Here is a 12,265-nt window from a genome sequence, read left to right as displayed (position 1 = left end):
CGAAGGCTCTACTCCAAGTGTCCTCCTCTTTTCAGATTACTAATCAGTTCCCATCAGTCATGAAAAATTAAACTTAAGATAATATCTGTTCCAGTATAATGTTTCCCTTTTGTCCAGGGATTAGTGTTCAACAATCTGATGGATTGATTCCTGATTTCACAGATGTTTTTGAGAGTTTTTTTTTTTACTTTTCAACTTTCTTGCCATGATATTCTCAATTATTTTTTGTGTTCTCGACAGCACTATTGTCCTTGAACAATTCCCATACTCCCAACCTATCTGTTCAGCTGGTGAATTCCTTCTGACTTTATGGCTCATATGACTAAATTCAATCCAAATCATTTCGAACATACCTGTCTCCATAATTATTCCCATCTTTTACGCCACAGCCAAAATGTCTTTCCTCCAAACACCAGGTTATAGTCCAACAGGTTTGTTTGGAAGCATTAGCTTTTATAGCGCTGCTCCTTCATCAGGTGGTTGTCAACAAGAAAGCGAAACAAAAGAAGAATAATGGATATTTTACTGAGTACATTAAACAGAGAGGGAGAGAGAGAGAGGAAGAACAAGTTCTAGCATCACATGTATTGCTCTATATAACACAGTCTCCTCTGTGACAACCACCTGATGAAGGAGCAGCACTCCAAAACCTGAAGCTTCCAAATAAATCTGTTGGATTATAACCTGAAGTTTTGTGATTTTTAATTTTGTACATCTCAGTCCAACACTGGCACCTCCACATCATGACTTCCTCCAAATAGCTTTGTAAGAGCCTTTTTTTAAATTATTCTCTTCTTGCATTGGTCTATTTTGCATCTATGTTTCCTGCCATTTATTTATGTTGGTAAGAACTTTGATATTTCCACCCAATTTGCATCCCTTCATCTTCAATGGTTTATGCCAACTGTGTCTTACCATTCATAGGGAAGCATTTACCAAACAAATCCATGACAAATGGAATGATTCTGTATCTCCTTGAGGTGAGGATGGTGGCAGTGCTGGTGGCAACAGTGAAGCGGGCGAGAAGGAAATGCAGCCAAATAAACAATAGGTGTGTACGATACTATAAATTGGCTCAACCAAAGCACCAGTTAACGTAATTGGAAAATAATCTTTCATCACCAAATTACGGCATTATGATCTTTTATCGTCTTTTTATTCTCTCACTTTCTTGTCCCAACTCCAACCATTGATTATGACCTGATTTTTAAAAGTTAGCTTGAAAAATGAACTGTGGGGATATTGCAACAGAAATATAGACTGGTTAATTATGTGGGCAACAAGAAAACAGATGGAGTGCAAATGAGAGAAGTGCCAGATTGTTCGCTTTCGTCATTGGGAAAGTAGGACATTATTTTAAAAGATGTCAAACCTGCAAATATTGATAAGATATTGAAAGATTCACAAGGACTTGGGTAAGCTCATAAATAGTTCTCAGGAAATTAGCATGGACGTAAAGCAAGCAACTAGGAAGACAGATAGCATGTTGGCCTTTATTACACAGGAATTGGAGGTACAAGAATAAGAACGTCTTGCTACAATTCTCCAAAACTTTGGTGAGATCATTGCTGTAAGTTTTGATATCCATATTTAAATAAGGACATATTACATTGGAGGTAGTACAGTGAAGGTTCACTCAATCGGTCCCTGGATACATGGGATGTGGTGAGAAGTGGAATAAATTGGACTTACATTTTTTTTGCAGTTTAGAAGAATGAGAGGTGGTCCCACCGCAACTCACAAGATTCTGAAAAGGCTTGATAAGGTAGACATTGACAGCTTGTTTCTGCAGGCTGAGAAATCCATAACATGGGAGCACTGTCTTAGGATAGGGATTATTTACGATAGAGAGGGGGAGAACTTACATCGCTCAAAGCATTGTAACTATTTGGAAATAACTACATCCTAGAGTTTTGTAGTTTTATTACGTTTAAGGCTCTTATCAAGTACGCTTTAGTCTCTCAGGGATTCAAGTGATATGGAAAGTGAGCAGGAAAATGTTTCTGAGGTTCAAGAATAGATAGATAATCATATTGAGCCAATGAGCAAACCACATGCTGTACTCCTACTGATTTCTGCTGTTAGCTTGTATTCTTGCAATCGTTTTTCTCAATTTTTAAATAACTCTGATTGATCCTAATTTTCTATTCTCTGGACATCCATTTTCCAGGCCGTAGTGGAAATAGCTGAAAATCTAGTTTTATAAATTACACATCTGCCTTAATTGCTCAGACCATTGAGCATAGGAGTAGAGATATCATGTTGTAAGGCTTTGGTGAAGCCAATTTTGGAGTACTTGTGCAGTTCTGGTCACCCTGTTATAGGAAGGACATTATTAAATTGGAGAAGGTTCAGAAAAGATTTACCTGGATGTTTTCGGGAATGGAGGGTTTGAGTTATAAGTAGAGGCTGGATAGGCTGGGGCTTTTATCCTTGAAGAGTAGGAAATTGAGTTATGACCTTTATAGAGGTTTTTGAAATCATGAGGGGCAGAGATAAGGTGAATAGCAAAGGTGGGGGAGTTCAAAACTCTTAAAGAGAGAGGCAAAAGACTTAAAAGGGACCTGAGGGGCAATTTTTTCACACACACTTTGTTTGTGGAATGAACTGCCAGAGGAAGTGCAAGTTGCAGGTAGAGTTAGAACATTTAAGAGACACTTAAGAGATATTTGGATAAGTATATGAATGGGAAAGGTTTAGGGGGATATGGGACAAGTGAAGCTAGTTTAGTTTGGGAAACTTAGTCAGCATGGACAAGTTGGACTGAAGGGTCTTTTTCTGTGTTGTATGACTCTGTGACTCCGTGAAGGATGACATCAATTGTCAAAGTACAATTCTAGAACAAACCCTGTATACATGTGATGACCCTTTCAGCAGCAAATCTGGAAGGAAGATTGTTGTTGGAGTAACAATATCTGTGTTCCCAAAAGCATACTAGTAAATGTAACTAAGCTTGCTCTGGTTTGAAGTTCTTACTGTATTCCTGTTTCTATCTTCATTTTAAAATTCTCTTCATCTTTGAAACAAACACTTTGTGTAGAAGTTCATCAGTAAAAGCATCAAAACTAATTTTCATGAATCACAATGAATGCTGATCAGTTTTTAATTGACACATTTTCCATCACAGTCCAACATTTTGACCTAAAGGTTTTCTAAGGTCATTCCAGTCAGCAGCTAAAGCACCTTACACTCCAACATCTATATTTACAATCGCAGATCTCTGGGGATGTGACAACTGTGTCCCCTTGACATATGAACCAGATGCTACGCCTTTTGCTCATGTCTCAGCAAGTGCCTCCTCAAGTTCTTTCAAAGGTTGAACACAAAAACATTGCTAAGTCAAAGCTAGGTGCAAATCAATAATTTTGTTTCACATACAGCAAGGCAACATTCAGCAGCATAACGATGATCAGATTCACTTGATTCCATCAGTATATCTTGTATTCATTATGTAATACAGAATAATGAAGGTACTATGCTTCTTCACATCAGTGGTCCACCCTGATTGACTTATAATAAGCTGTAATTTCTACACTGCCTCTTGACCTTCAAAAGGATGCTCTTGTGGCTTTCTGTTTAAAAACCTGATAGCGTACACTCTGTGTTTCATTTGCCACACACAGAACCTGAGAGGAAAACATACACAAAACCTAACCTGCTGAATGCTCAGGACAGTATATCGCCCAACACAACAGGGTGTGAGCTGATTATTGATTACGGCAACACATTAAAATTTCCTTTACTATATACAGTCTTCAGTAAAACTAACATAGTATCCTAACTCATGTATATTATTAACTACCTTTTGATGCAGCACATGTTTTAAAACCAGTGTGATTACAATTATAGAATCCCTACAGTGTGGAAGTCGGCCATTCAGCCCATACCAACGTTTTGAAAAGCATCCCACCCAGACCCAACCGAATCTCTGTAGCCTTGCATTTCCCATGGTTAATTCACTTCACCTGCACATCCCTGGACACCATGAGCAATTGAGCAAGGCCAATCCACCAAACCTGCACATCTCTGGACTGTGGGATGAAACCATAGCAACCGGAGGAAATCCACACAGACTGCATCTGAGTATGGAATTGAAACCAGATCCCTAGAATTGTGCGGCAGCAGTGCTAACCATTGAACCACCATGCCGCCATTTGGTTGTTGTTTAAAATAGAACCATTAAACATTGATATTTTATTCCCAATATCTTTTTTGGAGCGAGTGACCAAATTCATTCTTTCCATTCCCAAAATCTGATTAAGTGCAAATCATCTTTCCTATGAAAGTTTGGTATGTCTGAAACATAACTTCCCACTTCTGCAGATAGGCAGCAAGCCTCTCTGACAATTTTGATCACTTGAATGTCATGTTTTGTGGAACTTTCACTCAGAGTTCCTTTATTACATGGCACAAGCACATTTATCAGCATGAAATCTATAAAAGGCATTGTATTTGATAAACATGGATCATATGTAAATTTGTACGTATTGTAGGAGACCACAGAAACTAATGTACATCAGCCTCAATTTTGTGACAGAACTAACTCGTTCATCGTCGTTAAGATTTCAAGAGGTTTAACATGATAAGTGTAAATAAAACCAATTTGAGGTGGTTACAGTTAATTTAGCAGGCAGCTTGATTTGATTGCTTGCTTTACAGGCCTATTAGATTTTACTTGCTTTTACATCAGACAAAAGATATATGTGTAATTGTAATGAGAAATGATGGATGTATACACAACCAGCAGTTTAATAGTGTAATGCTATTAAATATTAAAGTAATAAGAGTTGAAGGAACAAGTGAATAACAAGATCATATCCTAGAATAGCTATCAATCACAGTCAAGGCAAAAATGGTTGTTTTTTTTAAAGTGAAGTGAGGAAAAATTACAATAAATTAATTGTGAAGTACTGCTCAAAGAAGGTCAATCATTATGTAATAATTTTAATATTGAGTATGCAGTATGTTTACCTAAGAAAAGTGATATCTGTATTTTCAAAAGTGAATCAATGGAAAATGAAATAGGAACAAAAAGCATATCCAAACTATGCAAATCCTCCAGGGAGTTGGTGGGAGGACATTTGAGCAGAAATATAGAGATTTATTCAACAGATTGAAAGTAGAGCTAATAGTGTAAATATGGCTCCAGTGAAAAAAACACTTCAGTGTATTACCGAGGCAACATTTCCCTGTCAGAGGTAGAAACATTTGGATCAGACATTAAACTGAGGCAAACTGTCTTTGCTTTGGTTATTGGAAAAATTTACTTTTACTTACCGTACCAGTTTGTCATGATCATGTGATCTCTATCTCTTCTGCGAGTGCTTTTGAGTAATGTAGGTGATTGATCACTGTGTGGTAGTGGATGTTGTCTACGTAGAACTTACTGAAACATTTGAGAAGGTACCTCATGATAGGCTGGGCTAGAAGATTAAGTTGCATGGGATCATAGGAATTGGCAAATTGGATACAAAATTAGCTTAATCATAGATGACACTAAAGTCTGTGGAGTGGTGGACAGTTTGAAAGAATGTTACAGGTTGCAAAGGGACTTGGATAAACTGCAGAATTGAGCTGAGAGGTGGCAAATGTTCATTGCAGCTCAATGTGAGGTGATGCACTTTGGGAAGAATAATAGGAAAGCAGAGTACTGGGTCAATGGAAAGATTCTTGGTAGTGTGCTTGTGCAGAGGCGTATTGGAGTCCATGTACATAGATCCCTGAAAGTTGCCATTCAGGTGGATAATGCTGTTAAGAAGGCAAACAGTGTGTTATGTTTCATTCGTAGAGGGATTGAGTCCTGGAGCCGCAACATCATGCTGCAACTATACAAAATGCTAGTGTGGCCACACTTGGAATATTGTTTACAGTTCTGGTCATCCCATTACAGGAACGATGTGGAAGCATTGGAAAAAGGTGCAGAGGAGATTTACCAGGATGTTGCCTGGTCTGGAGGGAAAGTCTTATGAGGAAAGGCTGAGAGACTTGGGTCTGATCTCATTGGAAAGAAGAAGTCTAAGAGGGGATTTGATAGAGACATACAAGATGATCAGAGGATTAGATAGGGTAGACAGTGAAAGTCTTTTTCCTAGGGTGATGATGTCAGCTTGTACGAGGGGGCATAACTACAAATTGAGGGGTGATAGATTTAAGACAGATGTCAGAGGCAGGTTCTTTACTCAGAGAGTGGTAAGGGCATGGAATGCCCTATCTGCCAATGTAGTCAATTCAGCCACATTAGGAAGATTTAAACAATCCTTGGATAAGCTCATGGATGATGATGGGATAGTGCAGGGGGACAAGTTGAGAATAGTTCACAGTTCGGCACAACATCGAGGGCCAAAGGTCCTGTTCTGTGCTGTATTGTTCTATGTTCTATGTTCTATAGGGGCGGAGGGTAGTTGTGTGAGCAGTAGTGTTCAGCATGGATTAGGGCTAGGACCTCTGATGTTTTTAAAATATGTAAATGACATAGATGAAACTGTAGGTGGTCTGATTAGTAAGTTTGCAGATGACACAAAAATTGGTAGAGATGTGGATAATGAGGAAGGTTGTAAAAAGGTACAGCAGGATATTGATCAATTGGAAGGTTGGCAGAGAAATGGCAGATGGAGTTTAATCCAGATCTTGACTGTTGACAGCAGCACTCTTAATGCGAAAGGTTGAAGATGACAAGATGGATTGTGAAATCTATCAGATTTAAATAGAAGAGTTGACTATAATCTGACTTCTGAGAATCAGACCAACTAATGTCAAAGTCTGCCAGTGAGATTGTTGGATGCCTGGAAGTTCCTTTCATTCTTTACAGCATTCCTCACATTATGATGAGTGACAATAGACCACAATTTATAAGTGTAAAAATTAGTCCTGAGAAGCAACATCTGAATAGGAATGAGTAGTTACCAGATAAATAGGGAATGACAATGTCCATGTATACTATTAAAAGACATGCATGAGTTAAAAACTGAATGTAATGCATGAGCAGAGACTGATAAAACTAGAACTGACTAGAGTTAATACATAGTTCTGGGTTATGAATTAATAACTCTCTTTGTGACTATATATATTAGGTAACTTGGGGAGTTTATAACTGCAAAGGATAATCCATGCATTTTTGAAAATATTGTTTATGAAAAATGGATTTTTGGGGAAATGCAATTACACTTAGCATTTTGGCTAGCTTGCCATAGCTATGTGACATCTACCTCTGCTGCAAGTACCTTTGTGTATTGTCTGTGGCAGACGTTAAGTATTACATTTGAAACACTACAGGATGTAAGAATCCCATGGGCACAATGTTCTAAAAGAAAAACAGGGACATTATCCCTAGACTCATGACTATTAGTTTCCCTCAGTCAACATCACAAAAACAAATTATTTGATCTTTATGACATTGCATCTATGAGAGTTTGTTGAATGTAACAGGCTATCTCATTTCTTACATTTCATCAGTGATTATATCTCACAAGTACTTCATTAACTAGAAAGCATTTTGAGATATTCAATTCTTGAAAAGCATCATATTATGCAATTTGTATCAATGAAGGTTGGAGCTACAGGGAGACAGGCTGAGAGTTTTCTCACTGGAGCATCAGATGCTGAGTGGTGAACATATGGAGGTTTATAAAATCATGAGAGGTATGGATAGGGTAAATAGCCAAGGTCTTTTTCTCAGGCCATAGGTTGAAGGTGAAAGGGGAATGATATAAAAGGAAGCTGAGGAGCAGGTTTTTCATGCAGAGAGTGGTGCATGCATGGAACGAGCTGCCAGAGAGATATCAAAGCGAATAGAATTACAACATTTAAAAGGCATGGGTACATGAATAGGAACTGATATGGGCCAAATGCTGGCAAATGGGATGAGATCAGTTGAGGATATGTGGTTGCCGCAGATGAGTTGAACCCAAGGGTTTGTTTCCATGTTGTATAACTCTATGACTTTATGATCTCAAGCTATAGGAATTCAGGACATTGTTCTTCACAAGTTTGGACTTGGGGATTCATAATTCATGAATGTTTGTCCGTGGACAGGCAGCATGTAAATTATAACCCTCCTCCTCATTGGAATCATTTCACCATGCAGCTCAGAGCATAGTAAGGGATCTAACCATGTCCCCTCTTGAAGAGAAGCTGGGTTGAATTATATGAAGTTAATGTGATGTTTCCAAAAGAGAATGCTGCAAAGATCTGTCTGTGATTTCCCAAAGTTTCTTAGATGCTGAAGTGGACTCACAGCTCTTCACTGCTGAAGATGAAACATTAATTTTGTTTTTATGTCTGGAAATACCAACCGCCATGCAATCCTGCCCAATGCCTCAGCCATGCAATGTAAACTCAAACTGATTTGTGAGATGTATTGAGACTCAAACAGCTGCCCAACATGTTTGTGGATCTCACAACAGTCCAGCAATCTATCCTCCAGAGGTCTGAAGTTGAGGAGTGTAAGATAAATTGATACAGCACAAATGCATCAGTTTTCTTTAAAATTATGCATTTGTGTTTGGCATGGTGATACATCAAGTGCACATTGACAGATTGCTGGCCTTTGTAGTTGCTGTCCCTTTACTCATTGTCCTGTAAGCCATATGACACAGTAAATGATGCTTGAAGAATCAGAAATATCACTATCCTGGTGAAACCGTGTCATCTTTCATCCTACTTAGCCCTGCTGAGAGAAGGTGAGGGAGCAATCATCTCCAGATCCTACCCCTTGCTCTGATGGACACTGTATTGTAAGGTTGAGTTGGATGGATTCTTGATCAGTAGGGGAATCAAGGCTTCCAGGGAAAGGGCAGGAAAGTGAACTTGAGGAATGTTGGATCAGCCATGATCATACTGAATGGCAGAGCAGACTCAAAGGGCCAAACAGCCTATTGTGCCCCTATTTCCTCAGGTCTTATAGTAATATGTTGAAGATTTTTCATCTCCTGCCAAGGTGGGCCCAGAGACCTGAACAATCAATGCTACTGTGATGTTGATGGGCCATCAGCAAACCTGTCCTTCCTCTGGTGTGAGGCTTTAGGTCACATCCTGCTGAAACCCACGTTAGATCAGGCACTGCTCCTGGATGACGTGGAGAGACCACAAATGGTCCTGAAAGCACACGGTAGGTAGAGCCTATCTTTTTTGGAGATCTGTCCTTCCCCTTCCTCTTAATTGAGCCCCCCCTCCCAGCAACCTCTGCTCAATTATTCACATTACACACCCATTGGTTCTGCAACCACAGCCTCCCACTCCTTCGTCACCAAATCCTCTGCGGATTAAACCACCAGTTCCTCACAGGAAAGGAGGCTAATGCATGAATAAACTCAGAGAAAGCAGACTAAGTCAAAACTATCAAGAGAAATCCAAAGAAAAAGTCCCCCTTAATTTGTATTACTTTGTTCTGGTATTTTGGAGGCTGTTGAGGGGAAAGTTACTACTGAACATTTTGACATCTGGGTGTGATCAACAGAGCCACTGTTTGAAAACATGCTTTAGACTTTTATCCTCACTTTCCGTGGTCTGTCAGGTTTACGCTGCAAATCTCAGGCAGCTCTAACAACAGGATATATTCAAATTTCTTTATTAAAGCAAAGTAACAAAAACCAAAATCACCTTACACTTGCCATGCTTACAATTGCAGGTGACCTGGTTTATGTGGACTTGTCTGAGGTGATCCATCTGCTCAATCTCAACCTGCATCAGATGGATCCTGAGCAAGCTACCTATCCTCTGAAAAAGGTTTTCTTATACTCCTATATTTTTAACATGCAGACAATGCTATGCATTCAAACTTTGACATCTATTCAGTCTCCAGCAAATGATCAAGTTGACTACTGGCAAACATTACAAATGTGTCATCCACCACAGCCAGTTTGATCAATTGCTCCTTAAAATGTGTTCATTTCTGCTTAAAAAAGAGGTTTATGATGCAATTTTTACAAACATCAACCTCAGCCTGAGCTTGCTCATACTGTTTCCATTTTTATGATATTTACACATCACAATTCTCTAATCAAGGACTTTCTATTAAATAGTCCACATTATACCTAATTCACTGTGTCTGTTTCAAAACAAGACTCCAGTCTTTCAGAATTGCTGCAATAGTTCAGTCCCTTAGTGCTGAGTTACAACACTTAATCAAACATCCACAATTCCTGCAGATACAGAAGCACATTAAAACCCAGTGACCTTTCTAATCATTCGGTCAACATCAGATCTCACACGCTTTGTTCGTCTCATTTTGTCTCACCCAGCAAACTTTAGGATGGTATCTACTGTGCAAAGAAAATTCTGAAAATTGATGACAAACTTGCAGGAGTGGCTGTTTAACACTTTGGTAGCCTTGTCACTTCCAGAACATGTATGGGATGCTCTCACAAATACCCTCGCCAACTTCATGAGAAAAGGTGCAGGACTGTCCAAAGTGAAGAAGTACAGGCAGCATCACTGTCTTGTAATGAGGCTTCTGTAGCTATGGAAGCAGCAGTGCTGCAGAGCTCAAATTCTGCCCTTAGTATTTGAATTTGACCATTTGGATTTCACATGTACTCAAGTTACAAAATAACAGGGGTACAGGTAGTTCTGGGATATTGCGCTTTCCGGCAGCATGATTTGACTTTAACGTCATGGAAGATTTATGGAATGATATTTTCAAGAATGCTTATTTCTGTTGGTAATAGAGCGATTCCAGTGGGGATCGTTTTACGGGCTTCATTCAGTGCACGTGCTGGTTCTCATGCGGTTATGTGCATGCTGCCGACAGAGCAGCTTTCTGTGAAAGGTACTGCACAGAGAGCAGCTTTCTTACATTTTTAAAATGTACTGTGTTAAATTTAATTTTGTTTTGTTAATAAATATGATTTCGACCTTCATTCAGGCTGTGCTATATTTTGCGTTAGACATTTGGGTGATTTTTGAGTGATCGTGAGTGGTTTATGTTTTGCTGGTCTGCCTCAATCCTATTTTTCCCACGGGCCCCATTATTTCTATTAAGCAAGGTTTCACTGGAACACAACTATGACATTATAGGAGAACTACATGTACAGTGGAAACTGTACAATATTGCCAAAACACAGCATCATCTTAGGTACGAAAATAGAGAAAATAAAGAAAACGTTTACACTATATTACAAATATACATAGGAGACATATAAGTTAGGAAGTTGAGAAATATAGCTAAAATATAGATATTACCGTTTTTTTATAAGGGCTTTCACGTGGTCTGACTGGGTTCCACTGGTTTCCAACCAGTAGCTATCTTTGGCAAAACCCACCAGCTGTCCCAGCTCCACTCCATGCCACTGGTCATCACTGCCTCTGGACTGCTGGTAGAAATGAAAAAAAGAGGGAAAAGACAAAAAAAGACAAAAGAGTGAAAAAATAAGAGTAAAAAGAAAGAAAAGGAAAAGTTGGAGCTGATGAGCTTCGGTTGGAGCATTTTACTCCAGCGCCATCTTATATCTATCATAAAAGAATCATAAATGCTAAAGAGCAATGCAAGAGCATTTTAAAATTCTGTAAGCTAAGAGAAGCAACAAAACAAATAGACAATAAAATAGATGAAACACTAAAAATAATTTCCTGTCAGTATTGACTAAATGAAGTATAACAAGACTTATTGATTCTTTATTCCACTACCAATGCACAGAATGCTGTTCCTAGATGTCATTAGCACAAATGGTGTACCAAGGAGTCATAAAGTGCTCAAGACAACATAAGACTTGTTTTCTGGAGAACCTGAATCGCTTGTCCATTTTGCTATCCAAAGTAAATGAACATGCACAAAGAGCCATCAATTCATTTTTAGCAAAGATTCAAATGATCTCCTCAGTCAAAATTAGTCAGCTGGAAGATCAAATAAATTAACATCTGTAAATTAACAGAATACATTGGCCAACCAGAATGAGCAAACTCTACAGAAGGATAAAGGGACAAACAGTTGAAGGGATTTACATCTAAAATCATTACCAACATCGTTAACATTAATGATGTTTTATTGTTGTAAAACTACTTAGTCTAAAATTATGAGAGGTCACGCTTTTAAGGTGAGAGGTGGAAAGTTTAAGTGGGATACATGCGGTAAGACTTCACACAGAGGGTGGTGAGCGTTTGGAACGCTTTGCCAGCAGAGGTGGTAGAGGCAGGCACGGTAGATTCATTTAAGTTGAGTCTGGGCAAATGCATGAGTAGGTGGGGAGCAGGGGGATACAGATGCTTAGGAATTGACCGACAGGGTTAGATAGTACATTTGGATCGGCTCAGGCTTGGAGGGCCGAAGGGC

Source organism: Chiloscyllium plagiosum, chromosome 30, assembly GCF_004010195.1.
Source record: "Chiloscyllium plagiosum isolate BGI_BamShark_2017 chromosome 30, ASM401019v2, whole genome shotgun sequence".
In the NCBI taxonomy this organism is placed as follows: domain Eukaryota; kingdom Metazoa; phylum Chordata; class Chondrichthyes; order Orectolobiformes; family Hemiscylliidae; genus Chiloscyllium; species Chiloscyllium plagiosum.
Note: the sequence above shows the minus strand (reverse complement) of the source record.